Here is a 22,295-nt window from a genome sequence, read left to right as displayed (position 1 = left end):
GTGTGCAATACATGTTTTACTGCAGGTGTTAACCCCTCCTGATCCCCAAGTGTCGCCATTAACCCCTCCTTGTCCTGAAGTGCAATTATTAACTTTTCTGGGTAGACATATATTTGAGTAATTCTAACATTCCAGCTTAAGAGGGTCAAATTTAGGGGTGGACTTAAATTTGATATGCTGTAAGTAGCAGACGTTTACAGCCCTTGCCTTGGCTATGTCCATCTAGAAAGATGGTTGCTGAAACACTGGTGATTTGGCAAATGACTGTAGTTGCGTGCACTCCCTTAAAGTCAGAACGTCTTAAATAACAGCCTAGATTTGTTAAAACAATTGATTGCTATGTGGGCATAGATCAAATTGCAGTTAGACAACAGCTTTTCGGCATCACTTTGATCCAAATAAATCAGATGGGGTTGCAAACTTGCCACCTTATATACCATAATGTTTAATAAATTGAAGCCAGGCTTTTACGATCTTTGTTCTCCATTGATCTCAAGTCCTGAAGAAGATTAATGAATCATACTCATAGTGTCTCATGAGTCAGTGCTTGGAGATCACCAACCTTAATTAATCCTGAAAAGTACAACTGTCATTAGAAGAATATGGAACCTGGTATTTTTGACTGCGCAGAACAAAACAGTGTTTTGACTGGAATTTTAAAAATCTGTGCATACTTTACCTTTTTTTTGTCAAAATATTATAGGCAGCAGATCAACAACAAGCATTTTCTGGAGGAAGTCGATAATTGCCACTTCCATATTTCCCTCATGATAAGCCTGATTTACTGCACTTTTTCAGGGTTGGAGAACAGTGGGGAGCTTAAAGTGAACCTTAAGTCAGAAAAAAAAAAGTTTTACTCACCTGGGGCTTCTACCAGCCCCCTGTAGCAGTCCTGTGCCCTCGCAGCCACTCACTAATCCTCTAGTCCCCTGCTGCCAGCTAGTTTCGTTTTTGCCGACAGGCCCGTCAGGACTGGCCACACGTAGCTTTTTCCACATTCTCGACTGTAATTAGCGATATTGCGGACCACAACGCATACAAAAATATGCATTGCAGCATTATGAATGCATAGATATGCGGCAACGCGTATTTTTGTACGCGTTGAGGTCCGCAATAGCGCTAATTACAGTCGGGAATGCGGAAAAAGCTACACGTGGCCAGTCCTGACAGGCCTGTCGGCAAAAACGAAACTAGCTGGCAGGGGAGGACCAGAGGATTAGTGAGTGGCCGTGAGGGCACAGGACTGCTGCAGGGGGCTGGTAGAAGCCCCAGGTGAGTAAAACTCGTTTTTTTTTCTGGCTTAAAGAGAACCCGAGGTGTGTTTAAAGAATGTTATCTGCATACAGAGGCTGGATCTGCCTATACAGCCCAGCCTCTGTTGCTATCCCAAACCCCACTAAGGTCCCCCTGCACTCTGCAATCCCTCATAAATCACAGCCGTGCTGTGAGGCTGTGTTTACATCTGTAGTGTCAGTCTCCGCTGCTCCCCCGCCTCCTGCATAGCTCCGGTCCCTGCCCCCGTCCCTTCCCTCCAATCAGCAGGGAAGGAAGGGATGCAGGCGGGACTGGAGTTCTGCAGGAGGCGGGGAGAGCAGCAGACTGACACTATAGAGATAAACCCAGCCAGCTCTGACAAGCTGTTTGTCAGCAGCGTGGCTGTGATTTATGAGGAATTGCAGAGTGCAGGGGGACCTTAGGGGGGTTTGGGATAGCAACAGAGGCTGGGCTGTATAGGCAGATCCAGCCTCTGTATGCAGATAACATTCTTTAAACACACCTCGGGTTCTCTTTAAGCCAGAAAAAAAACGAGTTTTACTCACCTGGGGCTTCTACCAGCCCCCTGCAGCAGTCCTGTGCCCTCGCGGCCACTCACTAATCCTCTGGTCCCCCGCTGCCAGCTAGTTTCGTTTTTGCCGACAGGCCTGTCAGGACTGGCCACGTGTAGCTTTTTCCGCAGGTGCACCATTTATTCATATGTGTGCAATTAGTAGGAATGGTCAATGAGATGCAAAAGTAAGTCTTGAGTTAATGCACATTTTATGATAAATTTATGCTGCTTGGAAATGGACCAATGAACTATAGTAGTTGCTGTTTGATTGGTCACTTTACAAGCTGTGTATTATTGCCTAAAATTACCATAAAATTTGCATTCAATTCAGAATTATTTGCATCTCATTGGCCATTCCTAGCGTTTAGATGACAAAAAATTGCAGCTCTCATCTGAGTAATATTGGACCATAATGAGGATTGTTAAAAGATTACGAAGGAGCAGTCAAGGCAATTGCAGTTGCAATAAATTCAACAATGTGGATTTATTGCAAATCTTTCTGGTGATGTGTGTACCTGCAGTCCTCGCTATCATCTTCTATGGCCCCAATGAAAATTGCAAACACCAAGAAGTAGATATTTAAAAAAAGAAAAGGTTTGTTGGATTGCTTTAGTGTTCTCAGGTCCTACAGACCTTTTAGTTAATTAAGTGTAATATGTATGAGGCTGACCCATGGCTCCCTAATGGAAAATATTAAACCTACAGGTCTCGCTGCATAATTATTATTTTTTAATATGACAGAAGGGGCTGACAATACTGTTGCCCATCTTTAGAATATGGTTTTACTGCCTAGCTGAGCCAGCATGTCTGCCAACTCTCCTGATCTGCTGCTTTTACTGCATTGGTATATTTTAAAAAGACAAAAAAAAATATTTTCATACTGACGTGAATTAAGATTGCAAGTCTATCACTGTTGTTGCTATGGTACTGTACAAAATACTGGCCAATCGTGCACAAAGAGGAAATTGTAATTATGCAAGCCTGCTAAAAATAACAAAAAAGTTTTCCTTGTATAAAAGATACTTTATGCTGAAACAAATCATGAGGAATGTGATAAATGTTTATATTTCTGATGTGGAAGAAAAACAATATGAATCGGGAATATATTTTAATGTAAACTGAATCAGGTATATAAAGGTGTTTTATCTTTTCAGAATTCAGATTCCATCACAGTGATTGGGACATTTTACTTGTGTTAAGATTGGGATTAGGTTTCAGCATTTGTGGACCTGCTTGTCCAGTACAAAGCACTTCATACACATTATTTGATGGTCACAACTTGTACCCAGTCCATGGTGTTTTTGTTTTGTTTTTTAATTTGAGTTTTTCTTTTTGTCTTGATGAAAGAGGTTTGTGGGCCAATCTTTGTTTTGTTTAAACACTATGCATAGATCTGTTCAACACTGTTTATACCACTGCTTTATTTAAACCTTCCGGAATTATGACATTGATTTGATTGAAGATGACTGTGGACTTTGCCAGTACAGGCTTCCTGATGTGGGGCAATACACAATGTATGTAGCTAGACAAGCAAGTCTGTGAATGCTATTTTTATTATAAATAAAGTTTTCAATACAAACCAGTACCATTGTGCTATGGAAGCTGCAGTTCTGCATGTAGTTTGTGACTTGCAAATGAGTGAATGAAATTAAAGGTGCTGGTGATTATACTTCTTGAGTATTCTTCATGAGTTTAATGTACAAGGGTTGTACTACACTTTTCCCCCTCTTTTTCTGATCCTGCTGAAATCTTGTGGGCTTGGCTTTGATGATGCCCTATAAAGAAATTCTATCACTGTTAAGGGTTTCACCTAGAGATGCCAAAACATGTTATTTGTAATAACAATATGAGCTAATATAAAATGAAAGTTATTGTGTGTAATATTTCAGAAACCTTAAACTGGTCCTTGATCACTGCGGAGACAAAATGATCCTGTTGCTGTGGATACATCATCTACATGTGATGTACATACTGATACTTAAGTATTGATTGACAAATGGAGTGAAATTTAAGACCACCTACTCCAAACTCCTTTCCTGTGAAGAGATACTCTCAGGTTGTCTTGTCTTGAAGTGGAAAGGGGGTACAGGTAACTAAGAAAATAGGCTTTATGGTGCTTGTTTCCACTGGTCAACCCATCAGTTTACTAAACACATTTACAATGATTTCTGACATATGGATTTTTTTTTTATTTTAGTTAGCATTTTTGGCTGGATATACATTGTAATAGATTAACCTGCTAAATATGTGGGGAAAGATTATTGGAATGATATGCTAGCTGTGGCAATTAATTCTTACTTTTTTCCTTCAGTTTTTTTACCTTTCATCATAGGTATCCATGTGGCAAGTCGCCATCACAATTTCGGCAGGTTGCTGAGATGGTAAGATTCTATAACCAATTTTTGAAGTGTTCTGAAGATCATGCAATTTGTACTCTGCTCCTTTCTATATTTAACAGTTGAATGCCAGAATAAAGCTTCATACACTCGTTGATTAAAGTCTATTGAGACAGTGGACTACCCCTTCAGCTGATAATCAGGTGTGTGTACAAAGTCCCCCGACCTGCCTGCCCATAAGTGATCCACCTGGCGGATCAACTCACCCCCTCTATGGCCGATCCCAGTGCACAGGCTGTTTCTCAACCTTGTAATGTCATGCACCTCCCGTAAAGCAACAGAATATGTCGTCCTCTACACAGCTGACTCCCGTCTGTGCAGCCCTGCGATGTCGTCCAAGGACATTGTGTCCCAATCCACGACGGGTGACCTCCATCCTTTAGTTCTGGGACTAGATTACTTCAGAATGCCATGAAGGACATTGTGGGAATTAACTTTCCAAAATACACTCTACTTCAATCCAGAGAGGTTGGGCCAATTTTGCCAGCAAGCCACTGCTTTATTCTCCTAATCTACTCTGATTCTCTGTTGTGAATGGTAAAATGTTAAAAAGACTGCTATATTTCAGAATTTTAAGAAGTAAATTAAAGTGGCCCAGACAGCCGGTTTACACTAGAATCCGTAGTACACAGTCCAGTGGCATAGCTAAGGAGCTGTGAACCCCAATGCAAGTTATACAATGGGGCCCCCCTAGCACTCTATACATAACAATTGATACAGCGCACCAAAACCTACCAATGGCAACTACAGTGTCAGGTGCTAGAAGGGGATGGGGAACAGTTTATTAATGATTACCACTATTCAAAGTATCTATAGAAGTGATTATTATGAGCACAGGACCAAAGAGAGCTAATGAGGGAGGGCCCCTCTGGCCCAAGGGTCCTGATGCGGTCACAACCTCTGCAACCCCTATTGCTACACAGTCATAATGGGAATAGTTTTGTTCATCAGTCCAGTTGTGCTGCAGTGCTTCTTTTCTCAAAGTCATTAATCCACTTACTTTAACTTCAGTTTATCTTCTTCAACAGCAGAAATTGCAAATGAGATCTTTAATTTTGCCTTATCAGAAAAACACATGTACTTACTCCATTACAAGTGATCTGTGCTCAGGATGCGAGTTACAGTAAATTACAGGTATCTTTCGCTTTTAGTTAAGTAACAGGTTTCTCCTCTCCTTTTATTTCCATTCCTTAAATATAATTTAAATATGTGTTCTTTTGGGGAATTTTATATTTTTACAAAGGCACTTTGTAACTTTCACACTATGCAAATTGCTTTGGGATACTATGTAATCCCAATGCAATGTAGCCGAAAAGTTGCATTTTGTGGTACCGTTGCTGTGCGACGCATACAGTGAAAGTGCGCCTCGCTGCCATTGCACACGTTGCCTTGTAAATGCACTGCATGCTGTGCGTCATTCCAATGGAACCCACCACATCGCAACTAATGTGATATCCCCATAGGAATTGTGTTGTGATGCTATGGTGTTGTCCGCTGTGACAAAATAGACATCGTGTGAAAAGAGGCTTGGGCTTTTCAAAGGAAAGAGAACATTAATTTTAGTAGTTATTGTGATAAGATGAAGTTAACCTCCTTAGCATTACGGACGAGCTCAGCTCATCCAGTAACGCCGGAGGGCACCGCTCAGGCCCTGATGGGCCGATTTGAATAATTTTTTATTTTTTTTGAAACACACAGCTAGCACTTTGCTAGCTGCATTTTTCGCCGATCCGCCGCTACCCGATGCGATGACGTCATTCCGTTCGTTGCCATGGCGACGGGGGAAGCCCTGCAGGAAATCCCGTTCTGAACAGGATTTCCTGATGGGCGTGATTGCCGGTGGCGATCGGAGGGCATGGGCGGACGTCGCAGGGAGGAGGGGAATCATGTAGCTGGCGCTAGGCTAGCTACATGATAAAAAAAAATTAGGTTAAAAAAAACCTCCCGCGGCCGCGGGATTCAAAACGCCAGGGAGGTTAATGTAATAAAATGCTTTACTCAGAATCCTAATTCCACAGTAGTGCACATTTATTGCCAATAACCACGCAGTAAACTTGAGTTACCAATTTAAAATATGGGGTTTGGCAAGCAGCTTTCTACATAAAGACACGTGAACACACAGGAGGTGAAAGTGAATAAATTTTCTCATATCAATTTCCGCATAGACTTAAACTTCAGAACTCACATTTCTGTGTGGTGAAGTCATCCTATTTTTACCTAAAGAACGTTGTAAAAACAAGCACTTCACTACCCCCCCCCCCCCCTCCCCAACGTTAGTTCATGCCTTCATTACACCCCGACTGCACTATTGTAATGCTCTTTACACCGGCCTTCCAAACAAGGACTTGTATTGCCTACAGCTGGTACAGAATACTGCTGCCAGACTATTAACTAACCAACCCCATCACTGCCACATAAAACCGGCCCTGCACTAATTTCACTGGCTACCCATAAAATGGAGGGTCCTATTCAAAATTGACCTGCGGACACATCAATCACTACATAATCTGGGACCTGGATACATGAAAGAAATGTTGCAGCTGTGTAGCAATCCCTGCAATCTCAGATCCACAGGTTCTAATAATCTAGTCATACCCAGAGTCCACCTGAAAACTTTTGGTCACAGAGTCTTCTGTCATGCTGCCCCTACATTATGGAACGCCTTACCTGAACAGATTCGGACAGCTCCATCATTCTCTCATGCATTTAAATCCAGACTGAAAACCCACCTGTTCAGTATGGTATTTGCATAAATATAATTTTATTTTATTAATACTTCATCCTACTACCAGTTACTGAATATGAGAGAGCCTAAGCGCTTTGATTCCTAACGAAGACAAGCCCTATAGAAATGTTATTGTTATAGCATTGCACGTGATCAATAATGTCTACAATATCAAAAAAGATTGTTACTTCTTTTGCTGGGTTATTAAATTTTTTGCACTATTATATAATAAATTAGTGAAAAAAATTCAAATTATACATTGTTAAATCTTGTTTTTACATTTAACCACTTCAGCCTACAGGGTTGAAATTTTTTTGCATCTGAGCAACTTTCACCTCCCATTCATTTGCTAATAACTTTATCACTACTCGGTACAATGAATGGATCTATATCTTGTTTTTTCCGCCACCAATTAGGCTTTCTGTGAGTGATACATTTTGCTGAGAATTAACATATTGTAAATCCATTTTAACAGGGATATTAAGAAAGAAATGGAAAAAAATCATTATTCCTCAGCTTTTGGCCATTATAGTTTGAAATTAATACATGCTACCATAATTAAAACCTATGTACTTTATTTACCAATTTGTCCCGCTTATTACATCATTTAAATTATTAATTATTAATTATGTTAACTTGTGACAAAAAATAAAATCTTCTATGAACTCACCATACTCCTAACGGAATACCTTGGGTTGTCTTCTTTCTAAAATGGGGTCATTAGTGGGGTTCCTATACTGCCCAGGCATTTTAGGGGCCCTAAACCGTGAGGAGTAGTCTTGAAACAAAAATGACCTGTGAAATCCTAGAGGTACTCATTGGACTTTGGGCCCCTTAGCGCAGTTAGGCTGCAAAAAAGTGCCACACATGTGGTATCGCCGTACTCAGGAGAAGTAGTATATTGTGTTTTGGGGTGTATTTTTACACATACCCATGCTGAGTGGGAGAAATATCTCTGTAAATGGACAATTGTGTGTAAAAAAAAAATCAAACAATTGTCATTTACAGAGATATTTCTCCCACCCAGCATGGGTATGTTTAAAAATACACCCCAAAACTTATTATTCTACTTCTCCTGAGTACGGCAATACCACATGTGTGGCACTTTTTTGCAGCCTAACTGCGCTAAGGGGCCTAAAGTCCAATGAGCACCTTTAGGCTTTACAGGGGTGCTTACAATTAGGCACCCCCCAAAATGCCAGGACAGTAAACACACCCCACAAATGACCCCATTTTGGAAAGTAGACACGTCAAGGTATTCAGAGAGGAACATAGTGAGTCTGTGGCATATTCCATTTTTTTTTTTGTCGCAAGTTAGCAGAAATGGAAACTTTTTTTTTTTTTTCTTTTTTGTCACAAAGTGTCATTTTCCGCTAACTTGTGACAAAAAATAAAATCTTCTATGAACTCACCATGCCTCTCAGTGAATACTTTGGGATGTCTTCTTTCCAAAATGGGGTCATTTGGGGGGTATTTATACTATCCAGGAATTTTAGCCCCTCATGAAACATGACAGGTGGTCAGAAAAGTCATAGATGCTTCAAAATGGGAAAAATGACTTTTTGCACCATAGTTTGTAAACGCTATAACTTTTACCCAAACCAATCAATATAGGCTGAATGGGGTTTTTTTTAATTTAAAACAGGTTTGTCCACATTTTTCGTGCTGCATGTACACAGAAATTTTACTTTATTTGAAAAATGTCAGCACAGAAAGTTAAAATAATTATTTTTATGACAAAATTCATGTCTTTTTTGATGAATATAATAAAAAGTAAAAATTGCAGCAGCAATCAAATAGCACCAAAAGAAAGCTTTATTAGTGACAAGAAAAGAAGCCAAAATTCATTTAGGTGGTAGGTTGTATGAGCGAGCAAGAAACCGTGAAAGCTGCAGTGGTCTGAATGGAAAAAAAGTGCCTGGTCCTTAAGGGGGGTAAAGCCCACGGTCCTCAAGTGGTTAAGAATATGCATTCTGACAAATGATTTGATTAGTAACTGCATAATTATTACTTTAATCTTTAAGGCTCCCTGCACACTGCAAATCTGTTTTGCGATTCCATTTCCAATTCCGATTTTCCCTGAATGCAATTAACAGAAAAACGGAGGAAAAAACGCAGCAGCATTAAAAATTGGAATTGGATGTAAAAACCGATTTAAAAATCAGAATCGCAATCAGTGTGAAGGGAGCCTAAATCTGATTACTAAAGAGTTAGTAAATGCACAATTACTCATTGCAGGTATTTTTATATAAGTAAGGCAAACACATTTTTGTTTCAGATCGCTTGGTATGGTTGCTGATATGGTTGGAGTAAGTCCCTCTATACCTCATGAAAGGGGACAAATCAAACTTTTTGTACCCAAGCGTCTACATCTTCCTCGGCAACTGTTGAAGCTCTGAAAGTAGAAACATGGAAGCAGTGTATTATTTTTACTGCGAAAGAGGGCCATTTAACTGAAAATAACAATCTGATGAAATTAAAGCACCCTATTGTTCTATGGATAGAGATGGGCCGAACGGTTCCAGGCGAACTTTGGGGGTTCGCGTTCGCCTGCATCAGGCGAACTTTTGCGGAAGTTCGATTCGCCCCATAAAGCTGTATTGAGCAAAATTTTTCGCCTCCATTTTACTGTCAGCAGACATGTTATTGTGAAGCACACTGCTTTCAGTGCTAAAGACCCCACCCACCCACCCTCCCTCCCTCCCTCCCTTCAAGCTAGGTCCTTTTATACCATTTGACTCAGTTGTCTGCCTACACTAATTAGTTATGGGACAGCTGCTACACACTCTGCTAGGGAGATTTTAATTGGCCTCCCTCCTCCCACCTCCCTCCTCCCACCTCCCTCCTACCCTTCTACCTATTCCCTCCTATCGTGCGAGCGGCTGCTTCCTGTCAATTCACGGCGGGGGGCTCCGTGAATAGCCTGCGGGCCGCCGATGGCGGCTCGCAGGCTAAATGTAAACACAAGCGGAAATAATCCGCTTTGTTTACATTGTACGCCGCTGCTGCGCAGCAGCGACGTAAGGCAGATCGGCGATCCCCGGCCAATCAGCGGCCGGGGATCGCCGCCATGTGACAGGAGACAGCCTGTCACTGGCTGCACAGGACGGATAGCGTCCTGTGCAGCCCGGATCTCCAGGGGGGGCCAGGTAGGAGAGGGAGGGGGAGGATTTCGCCGCGGAGGGGGGCTTTGAGGTGCCCCCCCCCCCCGCAACACCCGGCAGGCAGGAGCGATCAGACCACCCCAGCACATCATCCCCCTAGTGGGGAAAAAAGGGGGGCGATCTGGTCGCTCTGCCTGCACGCTGATCTGTGCTGGGGGCTGCAGAGCCCACCCAGCACAGATTAGCTAAGACAGCGCTGGTCCTTAAGGGGGGGTAAAGGGTGGGTCCTCAAGTGGTTAAAAGGAAATCAATATGGTAGCCTCCATATACCTTTCACTACAGTTCTCCTTTAAGCAACCTAATGGTTCTATTGCATTGAGCAAAAATGTTAAATTTTAGGCAAGCTTCACTTACTTCTGTAGTGGTACAGTGCTTAGGGTGACGTGCCCACCACACAGTGAGATCTGGGTTCGATTCCCAGCTATGGTATGATCTGGTGTTTGACATTTTTGTAAGATCTGACAAGATTAGCTGCATGCTTGTTTCTGGTGTGATTCACACTACTGCAGCCAAATAGATCAGCAGGGCTGCCAGGCAACTGGTATAGCTTAAAAGGAAATCAATATGGCAGCCTCCATATACCTCTCACTACAGTTCTCCTTTAAGCAACCTAATGGTTCTATTGCATTGAGCATAAATGTTAAATTTTAGGCAAGCTTCACTTACTTCTGTAGTGGTACAGTGCTTAGGGTGATGTGCCCACCACACAGTGAGATCTGGGTTCGATTCCCAGCTATGGTATGATCTGGTGTTTGACATTTTTGTAAGATCTGACAAGATTAGCTGCATGCTTGTTTCTGGTGTGATTCACACTACTGCAGCCAAATAGATCAGCAGGGCTGCCAGGCAACTGGTATAGCTTAAAAGGAAATCAATATGGCAGCCTCCATATACCTCTCACTACAGTTCTCCTTTAAGCAACCTAATGGTTCTATTGCATTGAGCATAAATGTTAAATTTTAGGCAAGCTTCACTTACTACTGTAGTGGTACAGTGCTTAGGGTGACGTGCCCACCACACAGTGAGATCTGGGTTTGAATCCCAGCTATGGTATGATGTATACTCATGTATGTATCCCCAGCTATGGTATGATGTATACTCATGTATGTATTCCCAGCTATGGTATGATGTATACTGGTTTTTAAAATAGTATAATTCCCTGGCAGAAGAGACCCTCCTCCCTCCGGTAGGAGGGAGGAGGGAATAGGTAGAAGGGGAGAAGGGGAGAAGGGTAGAAGGGAGGAGGGAGGATAAAATCTCCCTAGCAGAGTGTGTAGCAGCTGTCCCATAACTAATTAGTGTAGGTAGGCAAATGGTATAAAGGACCTTGCTTGGAGGAGGGAGGGAGGGAGGGTGGGTCCTCCAGCAATGATGTGTATTTCACTCAATTAGGTGTGGCTCCAGGTATTAGAGCTTTTGAAACATGTTTTCTATCATTTTTCCAGCTGATAGAATGTTTTAAAACTTTGAAAGTTCGCCTCCCCATTGAAGTCTATTGCGGTTCGCGAACTTTTTCGTGAACCGAACCTTTTGCGGAAGTTCGCGAACAGGGTTCGCGAACCTAAAATCGGAGGTTCGGCCCAACTCTATCTATGGAAAGATTCGGTGTAGTTCCACAAAACTTAAACAATCCAAACGTTATGGTTACCCTGCCTTCTGTCTGTCAAGTATGATAATGTTGCACCTGTGAAGGACTTTAAACAAACATTTAGACTTTAAATAGAAAACTGCTTATAGCCTGCAATACACACTGAACAAAGAAGAACATTTTCATTTTGAGCTTAAATGCCACTGCCCGGGATAGCAATTTAGCAATAACAAATACACAGCTGCATCCTACTTTCCATCCTGTCTGTTAAGACATGAAAACAAGAACCTGGATGCCGCATGGGGAAAAGACAAGCACAAACTTGACTGCTACTGGCATTCTGAGAAAGCCCACAGCATTGAAAGTTCACTTTAATTAGAATGCCTTAAAAAAGATCCAATAAACAATACTGATGTGCAAGATATCTGTGTGTCCTTTTAGGAAGGGGAGGTGCCACCCACTGATGACTACTAGGTGAAATACGTCTAAATGTTACTATCAGTAGATATTTTTTTGCGCTTTTTTCCTGGTGGACGGACGCCAAAGCTTCAGGGCTGCAGCCACTTAAAGCGCACTCCACAGGCAACCAGGACCAATGGGGAGATTTTCTCAAAGACTCCTTAAGGCCCAGTTCACATTACATACGCGGACGGCCATGCGTGCGGAACGCAACGCATGCGAACGCACCCTATCCGCGTTTGTATGCGTTGTGTGGCTGATCTCATCTCTGAAAAGTGAATGTGACAGCCGCGCGTTTTTGCAAAAAATGTGTGCAGCATGCATTCCCGGACCGCGCAGGTGCATGCGCGCATGCAGTGTGAACATCAGACAGTACACTCTATGCACTGTCCGTTGTCGTGCGTGTCGGCCTCCTGCACGTGTTTGCAAAACGCGGCTGGAAACACGTGCAGTGTGAACTGTTTTACGTACTGGCTTTGAACCCCGGTCGATTGCCACATCAGAGGCAACAGCCTTACATGTACACTATCAAACTGACACAAGTACTGGACTCACTCAGCCTATAGTGATGCTAATAGCAACTACCTAAGAGAAAGGAGAGAGTTGGTCCAACAAATATAAGCTAGAGAGTAAATATCTTAATGTACAGAGATTTTCATCTACAGTAAATATTGTACAAACCTCATTAGTCATCCTACAAGGGTGATAACAATTCTCATCTAAGCCTTCTACACATGTGCAAGTACCGTCAGCGGCAGGGAATTGGGACTCAATACCTTGTGCAACAGTTTACGGGAAAGTGCCAAACAGGTGCATTGCTAACCTATAGGCTAGCAACGCATCTGTCACTATGAATTGGGGGGGGAGGTATGATAGAGCAGTTTCTGTCAGGTGTGTTGAGAAAGGAAAACCATGTGCTTAGGGTCGGTTACACATTGTTAAAGAAAACCTGAACTGAAAATTAAAAGTCAAAATAAGCATACACAAGTCATACTTACCTTCCATGTAATCTACTCCTCAGTGTCTTTCTCCTCTCCCGCGTCCTGTTTGCTCACTGTAATCAAGGGAATTTTCTGTCCTCCATTTTGAAAATGGCCATTACCCATAACAGCTTTCTGGTCAGCACACAGTTAAACTGTAACATCGCCCACTTGAGCCATAGGGAAACATGGACATTACCTGGTACATCAGTTTTCCTCTCAGCTATAACTGACAGCAACTGATATTTTATTGACAGCAACTGATATATTTCAGATCTGACAAAATGTTGTCAGAACTGGAAGGGATTATTGTCAGAAGAAAGTGGTGAGCTTCTGAGAGGAACTGATGGCAAGGTAACTATGTAATGTTCATTTGAAGTTACCTCATGTGTTTATTTTAAATATTTTTACTCAGTACAGGTTCTCTTTAAAGATCCATCATGCTGGATTTTTAGGTGACATCAGGGGACCTGCTGCACACGCCAGTTTTTTGGCCAGTTGAGGTTAACTGATGGTGTGGACACGCCGAAACGCGTCTTGACGGTACCTGCACACAGTCACCTCGGGGAGCGACCTGATGTCCATTCACCATCTGGACCCACGGTGCCGCTGGCCACTGCAGCCCCAGGTTCTTCTCACATGAGGGGACGGTTCTCTTCCAGGCTATACGCCTTATTGAATGCTTGTCCCTTGCATACATCTAGTAAGTGCATTTTTGTATTTGCGCAGTTTTAATCCATTAAAAGGTATCACACTACAGAGCGCTCCTCCTGTTTTGTTGTTTCTATCTCTTAGTAGTCCGCTCACAGCCGAGCGTCAAAGGAGCTGCCATTGTGTGACCCTTGCTGGTCCATATCGTCCTTTTTTCCTGCAGTAGCGCAAGATTTCCCATCTCTACAATATGAACATTCCAAGATGTCATATTGTAATTATGACGCCTTCTGCAACTGAGACATGGATTTCTCTGTTCTAAAAGATACCTACACAGTGTTTGATATGTATGAATTCGAGAGCACCTGCTGAATCTGAGATGGTCATAATATTCAGTATCGGGTATACTGTTGGGAAATGAAGTTTCCTCAAATTGCAGACTGATTTCTTCCTCTGAGAGGGGTGGAACTGGATCATATGGCAGAAGTCTGCCCATTTCTCATTGCAGCTCCACCTGCAGGAGACTAGGGGCTTAAAGTCTGAACATGATTGACAGAGTCCTTCCATCCTGGTCCCAACCATCACAGTTCCATCTGCTAGCCCAGTTGGACCCAGGCTACTTTCTCATCTTTGAACTATTAAAGAACTTTTTAACAATTTCTTGGACCTAAAATTCCAATGGACATGTTATTTCCCTAGACTCTAACCTCCCTGGCGTTCAATTTCCCCAGGATTTCTGTGCAAAAAGTGATCCGATTATTTTTCATAACCTATTTTTTTTCCCTGTAACTTGCCAAAATGTGTCAAACAAGGGTCTAGTATATAGTGCAGGAGAGTATTGTATGCACGTCAGTACTGTTCACAGCATGTTTTGTATGGACGTGTAAAACTGTCAATACCGCTAGGGAGTTTAACAGTTTTTGTTTCTACTCTTAATTCTTTTTTTTTAATATTTTTGCTTTATTTCAAATCTCATTCTTTAGTTCATTTCTGCCACTTTCTGTAACTTTTTTTTGCACAATTTCATTATGAAATAAATGGTTAATCCATTTTAGTCCAATCGCTTGTTCAGAATATCGTCTGCAAAGTATCGTACCTATTTAGAGAGAATGTTACCATAATTGTTTATTTCTATATCTATATATAATGCTTAGGTTGTTGAAATAACCCTTTCTTTTCCTACAGGAGTAATTAGAGTTAGAATTGTGTTTTCTCACGCTAATAAGAAATGGTGGCAGCTTATCCAATTTCTAAACGAGATCAGAGTGTATCCATTGTACATACAATCGAAATTGTAATGTGTGTGTGAACTCTCCAACCAAACCAAAAGGTTATTTTGTCTACAGCCTGCCTTCAGAATATCCTTAGTTTCTGAGGGCTGGATGGCAAATTGTGACAACCACTTTTGTTCAGGCTATTGCCTTGCAGTCTAAGCTGTTGGAGTCAAGACAGTATTTTACACTAGCTCAGTTTGCCCCTGAACTGGGGAATAACTGCAGCATAATTCATGGCTAACAATGTAGTAATCTGAAAACAGATACTTGTGTAACATTCATACTAGAAATCTGTGTAACTTCTACTTTAGGTGATGGTCTAGTCTATTGTCTAGGCTGCCTGCTGTAATAGATAGCGGAGATGCCGCCGCAGCGGTGAGCGGCATGACGGCTGTCTCAGCCGGCGGCCTCAGTCGCGGAATTACATGGTGGAGTTTTGCCTGGTCCTTCAGTTGCACATAGACTGAGGGCTACGCGCGCGCACGCTAGGCGACAGTACCTTTATGTGAATAGAAGGGGAGTCAGCTGATTGGCCGGTCAGCTGACTCCAGCAGTGCTCCTGATTGGCTGAGTGACTGGGGCGGCGCTGTGGGGCGCTCTCAGTATATATAGGACCTGCCTGTCAGTAGCTCCTCGTCTGCTGTTGCAAATGCTACGTGTTAGCACTCAGACCTTAGTCAGATCCCAAAGTGTGCTAGAACCAGCAGGAGCTGGGGATCCACACTTAGTCAGATTCTGTTGATAGCTAAAGTACTAATTGAATTGTATTATTTGTTATGACCTTCTGCTAGCCTTAACTACTCTTCTGCCTACTGATTCTGTGCTTCTGCCTATCTGATCCTGTTGCCGACTCAGCCTGAACACTACGCTGATTTAGCCTTCTGTCTTTGTACCGTATCTGTCCGTTTGTTGCCGAATCTGCTTGTCTGACTCTCCTGCCCTCACCAGTGAGCCTAGTCCCTGGTGAGGGATTCTCTGTACAGCTTAAAGGGACACTTAAGTCAAACAAAAAAAAGAGTTTTACTCACCTGGGGCTTCCAATAGCCCCCTGCAGCTGTCCTGTGCCCTCGCCGTCTCCCTCCGATCCTCCTGGCCCCGCCGGCAGCCACTTCCTGTTTTGGTGACAGGAGCTGACAGGCTGGGGACACGAGTGATTCTTCGCGTTCCTGGCCACAATAGCGCCATCTATCCTGCTATAGCATATATCATATACCATATAGCAGCATAGAGGGTGCTAATGTGTCTGGGAACGCGAAGAATCACTCGCGTTCCCAGCCTGTCAGCTCCTGTCACCGAAACAGGAAGTGGCTGCCGGCGGGGCCAGGAGGATCGGAGGGAGACGGCGAGGGCACCGGACAGCTGCAGGGGGCTATTGGAAGCCCTAGGTGAGTAAAACTCTTTTTTTTTTTTTTTTTTTTGACTTAAGTGTCCCTTTAATCACCTGCTCCTCAGGTGACCAGTAGCTGCAGTACAGTCTTAATCACCTGCTCCTCAGGTGATTAGGAGCTTCAGTACAGTCTTAATCACCTGCTCCTCAGGTAATTAGGAGCTGCAGTACAGGCTTGATCTCCTGCCCCTCAGGTGACCACCGGCTGCAGTGCAGTCTGAATCACCCGCTCCATGGGTGATCAGTATACGTTGTCTTACTGTGCACCACCCGCTCCTCGGGTGAACTGATTACTAGTTCATCTGCATCTCCGGCTTGCTGGAATGCTGATCCCTGTGTTCTATAGAGATATCTTCCTCTACTAGCACCTCTGGTGAGTTGGTATCTCTATCTGTATTACTGTTGCACCAAACACCTATCTTTACATCTGGTTGTCCTGTGTCTCGCTATACCCGCATTATTGGTGATTCTGCAGATCACTACATAATCAGGAATAGCATCTGTATTATTGGTGATACTGGAGATCACCAATAATCAGAAAATCTGTTCTTGCTGACACCAATTGTTACAGAACAGCAGACCACATTATGGACGCACTGCGTAGTCAGGTTGAAGCCCTGACCACCGCGCCAAACAATCTTACCGGGGTGATCAATACCCAACAGACTCAGATCACTCAACTATCTGGGACAGTACAGATACTTCAAACGACTATTGATACAGTGTGATCCCCTTCAGTCAGGGACCTTCATATGCCCGTACCTGAAGTTTTCTGGGCATAGATCTGACTTTCAGAATTTCAGAAACCGTGTGCTATTCTATTTTGAGTTGAGGCCCAATCTGTCAGGATCTGAGAACCAGAGGGTAACCTTTATAAAGACCCTTTTGTCAGGAGATTCACAAACATGGGCATATAGTCTTCACACAGGGCATGAGGCATTATCCTCAGTTCAGGAGTTTTTTAAGGCTTTGGCCGTTATATACGATGATCCGGATATTGCTATCACGGCTGAGAGGAAACTAAAGACTCTCAGGCAGGGTCGTAATCCAGTGGAGGTTTATGCTGCAGAATTTAGGAGATGGGCTGTATCAGCTAGATGGGGAACGTATGCTTTATTAGACTTTTTCCTGTCAGGAATATCCGATGCAGTTTCTGATTTGATCAGATCCGATGCAGTTTCTGATTTGATCTTAGCCTGAGCCTAATTCTCTAGACGAAGCAATTTCATTTGCGGTGCGGGTTGATCGCCGCCTTCGCTATCAAAAACAAACCCGTTGGAGAAATGCTGTAAGATCTGTTTCCTACGCCACTTCTCCACCCTCGTCACCTCTGGACGAACCGATGCAGATTGGTCAGTCTAGGTTAAACCAAGTGGAGAAGAATCGCAGGAGGTCAGAAAGACTCTGTCTATACTGTGCTGAGGAGGGTCACATTGTCCAAAATTACCCTAAAAAGTCAGGAAACGCTGCCGCCTAGGTGTAGTCAGAGGTAATACCCTAGGTGAGCCGTGTTTACCTATAGATAATAAGAGTTTACTCCTCCCTTGCTCCATTATCTGGAAGGGTCGAGCCACGGCCACAGAAGCATTCGTGGACTCAGGCTCTGCAGCTAATTTTATAGATTATGACTTTGTCAAAAAATTGGGGATTCCCTTACTCCCTTTAGACCGTCAGATTTTGATCACAGCAGTAGATGACTCTCCGTTACAGTGTAGACAGCCTCTCTCCCAGACCCCCTTATTGTTGTGTAATATAAGGGTTCTACATAAGGAGAAACTACAGTTCTTTATCCTGCAAATGGCAACCTAATCCTCGGTATGCCCTGGTTGCAACTACACTCCCCTCAGATCGATCATCATTGTTTGGAGACAGTTTCTGTTGCGCCACCAAGGTTAAGGTGAAAGGGGTGCCAGTGCAGTACGCAGAATTTTCTGACGTGTTTTGTCCAAAATCAGCAGAGAGACTCCCGCCACACCGGAGCTTCGACTGTCCCATAGAGTTAAGATCAGGTTGTATGCCCCCTAGAGGCCATCTCTATAATCTGTCGGGGCCAGAGAAGCAGGCTATGCAGGAATACATTAAAGAAAATTTGGCCAAGGGCTTTATCCGTCTTTCCCGGTCACCAGCAGGGGCTGGGATCCTTTTTGTACAGAAAAAGGACGGTGGGCTTCGACCTTGTATTGACTATCGGGGTTTAAATAAGATCACAGTGAAAAATCGCTATCCACTGCCTTTGATTGACGATTTGTTTGCTCAGGTGACTAATGCCAGTATCTTCTCTAAGCTAGACCTACGAGGAGCATACAACCTGGTACGCATTAGGGACGGTGATGAATGGAAGATAGCATTCAACACACCCGATGGGCACTACGAGTATCTGGAACATGCCCTTTGGGTTGTGTAATGCTCCTGCCGTCTTCCAGGAGTTGATCAATGAAGTCTTTAGGGAAGTTCTCGGAAAATTTGTGCTAGTGTATCTGGATGATATACTGATTTTCTCACCCAATCTAACAGAACACCGGAAACACGTGAAGTTCGTTTTAAGAAAATTGAGGCAGAACTCGTATGTGAAGTTAGAGAAATGCCTCTTTGAAGTCACTAAGGTCCCTTTTTTGGGATATATCATTTCCACTTCAGGTCTCTCCATGGATCCTGAAAAAGTCTCTGCTGTATTGGAGTGGCCTCAACCTGTAGGATTGAAGGCACTCCAAAGATTTCTTGGCTTCGCCAATTACTACAGGAAGTTCATCAAAGGGTTTTCTTCTGTAGTGTCACCCCTCACCAACCTTACCAAGAAGGGGGTTGACACCTACCATTGGACAGTAGAGGCACAGTCTGCCTTCGCTACGTTGAAAAAGTTATTTTGTTCTGCTCCCATTTTGAGACATGTGGATGTCACCTTCCCCTTCATTGTTGAGGTGGATGCATTGGAGATTGGGGTTGGGGCTGTGCTGTCTCAACGCTCTGGCCTTCAAGGCAAACTACATCCCTGTGCCTGCTTTTCTCGTAGGTTCTCTCCAGCCGAGAGGAACTACAATATTGGCAATAGGGAGCTCTTGGCCATTAAGTTAGCTTTTGAAGAAGGGCACCATTGGCTGGAAGGGGCAGAACATAAGATCACGGTCTATACTCATAATACAAATTTGAAGTACATCGAAGGGGCCAAAAGACTTAGCCCCCGACAGGCTCGCTGGTCCTTGTTCTTTTCAAGGTTCAGATTTGTCATTACGTATACACCGGGAAGTAAGAATGTCAAAGCAGATGTATTATCTAGGTGTTTTGAGCCCGAGACAGTTCAGCCATCAACCGCTGAGACCATCTTACCTCAAAGACTAGTGGTGGCAGCCTGGGAAGACTGGGCGCTTACCCTAGGGCCTTACCAGCAAGATACTCCAGATGGGAAGCCCGAGGGGGTTCTGTTTGTGCCACTTCCTTTTCGCCTACAACTCTTGCAATTGTTTCACGCCCATAAGAATGCAGGGCATCCCGGGGCTGCTCGAACTCAGGACCTACTGGCCAGATGTGTATGGTGGCCTTCGTTGGCTCTTGATTGCAAAGAGTTTGTGAGAGAGTGCTCTGTGTGTGCCAGAAATAAGCCCTCTCGTCAAGCACCAGTAGGTATGCTACAACCTTTACCGGTGCCAAATGAACCATTGACTCACTTGTCTATGGACTTTGTAGGAGAACTCCCCAGGTCTGAGGGCAAGTCGGTCATCTGGGTGGTAGTTGATAGGTTCAGTAAAATGGCTCATTTTGTCCCTCTGAAGGGACTCCCCTCGGCCCAGGAATTGGCTGATCTCTTCATGGAGCACATTTTCTGGCTGCATGGCATTCCGGAGAATGTGGTGTCAGATAGGGGAGTCCAGTTTGTGTCTAAATTCTGGAGAGCCTTTTGCCACCAGCTCGGTATGGACCTGTCATTTTCATCAGGCTACCACCCACAGACCAATGGACAGACCGAAAGAGTTAACCAGTCCTTGGAGCAATTTCTCAGGTGTTATGTGGCAGATGCGCAGTCAGATTGGGTAAAGTTCCTGCCATTTGCAGAATTTGCGCATAATAATCTGAAGAGTTCCTCTTCAGGTTTTTCTCCTTATCAGGTGGTTTCGGGGAGATCTCCCAAATTCTCTCCTATACCAGTGGCATCTTCCCCTTTTCCGGCTCTAGAGGATTGGCAAAGGGCATTGAAGGAAATTTGGGTGCTTGTAAAAAGGAATCTGGGAAAAGCCTTCCAGACGCAGAAAAAACAGGCAGATAAAAGGTGGTCTGTTGAGTGGAAGTTTTCCCCAGGAGACGTGGTGTGGCTGTCTACTCGGCATCTGGCGTTAAAGCAACCATCACCTAAGTTAGGACCCAGATTTGTAGGCCCATACCCTGTGTCCAGAAAGATTAATGACGTGACATATGTGATTGATCTCCCAGTCAGCATGAGAGGTGTGAGATCATTTCATGTTTCTTTGTTGAAGCCGCCCCCCCCCCCCCCCCCCCCGTGATGATTGACGACCAACCTGAGTATGAGATGGAGAAGATTTTAGATTCTAGATTAGTGCAGAATTCTGTACAGTACCTGGTCCATTGGAAGGGGTATGGCCTGGAGGAGAGAATTTTGGATTCCGGATTGCCGCATGCATGCCGTGGATCTAAAGAAAGAGTTTCATGAGTTGCACCCTGAAAAGCCGTGTAAGAAGTGTCCAGGGTCCACTCCTCAGGGGGGGGTACTGTAATAGATAGCGGAGATGCCGCCGCAGCTGTGAGCGGCATGGCGGCTGTCTCCGCGTCTCAGCCGGCGGCCTCTGCCGTGCAATTACATGGTGGAGTTTTGCCTGGTCCTTCAGTTGCACATAGACTGAGGGCTACGCGCGCGCGACAGGCGACAGGCCCTTTATGCGAATAGAAGGGGAGTCAGCTGATCGGCCGGTCAGCTGACTCCAGCAGTGCTCCTGATTGGCTGAGTGACTGGGGCGGCACTGTGGGGCGCTCTCAGTATATATAGGACCTGCCTGTCAGTAGCTCCTCGTCTGCTGTTGCAAATGCTACGTGTTAGCACTCAGACCTTAGTCAGATCCCAAAGTGTGCTAGAACCAGCAGGAGCTGGGGATCCACACTTAGTCAGATTCTGTTGATAGCTAAAGTACTAATTGAATTGTATTATTTGTTATGACCTTCTGCTAGCCTTGACTACTCTTCTGCCTACTGATTCTATGCTTCTGCCTATTTGATCCTGTTGCCGACTCAGCCTGAACACTACTCTGATTTAGCCTTCTGTCTTTGTACCGTATCTGTCCGTTTGTTGCCAAATCTGCTTGTCTGACTCTCCTGCCCTCACCAGTGAGCCTAGTCCCTGGTGAGGGATTCTCTGTACAGCTTAATCACCTGCTTCTCAGGTGACCAGTAGCTGCAGTACAGTCTGAATCACCTGCTCCTCAGGTGACCAGTAGCTGCAGTACAGTCTTAATCACCTGCTCCTCAGATGATTAGGAGCTGCAGTACAGTCTTGATCTCCTGCCCCTCAGGTGACCACCGGCTGCAGTGCAGTCTGAATCACCCGCTCCACGGGTGATCAGTATACGTTGTCTTACTGTGCACCACCCGCTCCTCGGGTGAACTGATTACTAGTTCATCTGCATCTCCGGCTTGCTGGAATGCTGATCCCTGTGTTCTATAGAGATATCTCCCTCTACTAGCTCCTCTGGGGAGTTGGTATCTCTATCTGTATTACTGTTGCACCAAACACCTATCTTTACATCTGGTTGTCCTGTGTCTTGCTATACTCGCATTATCTGCAGATCACTACATAATCAGGTATAGCATCTGTATTATTGGTGATACTGCAGATCACCAAT

At 44.0% G+C, this 22,295-nt stretch overlaps 1 long non-coding RNA gene across 2 annotated transcripts in view; it reads right to left on the bottom strand.

The window, feature by feature from the left end:
* Nucleotides 1-3,419: 3,419 nt before the first annotated feature.
* Nucleotides 3,420-22,295, bottom strand: part of LOC137532850 (uncharacterized) — a 290,222-nt gene continuing 271,346 nt past the window's right edge. Inside the window, exons 3-4 of one of the 2 annotated variants that reach the window (XR_011024029.1) lie at nucleotides 9,275-9,344; nucleotides 3,420-3,603 (exon numbers count right to left, since the gene is read on the bottom strand). This is a non-coding gene — a long non-coding RNA (uncharacterized lncRNA). Of the gene's footprint in view, nucleotides 3,604-9,173; nucleotides 9,345-22,295 lie in introns of those variants that run through there. The other variant, XR_011024028.1, reaches the window with a different exon arrangement.

This window comes from Hyperolius riggenbachi, chromosome 9, assembly GCF_040937935.1.
Source record: "Hyperolius riggenbachi isolate aHypRig1 chromosome 9, aHypRig1.pri, whole genome shotgun sequence".
NCBI lineage: Eukaryota > Metazoa > Chordata > Amphibia > Anura > Hyperoliidae > Hyperolius > Hyperolius riggenbachi.
The sequence above is the reverse complement of the archived record's forward strand: the minus strand, read 5'-3'. Positions and strand labels throughout refer to the sequence as shown.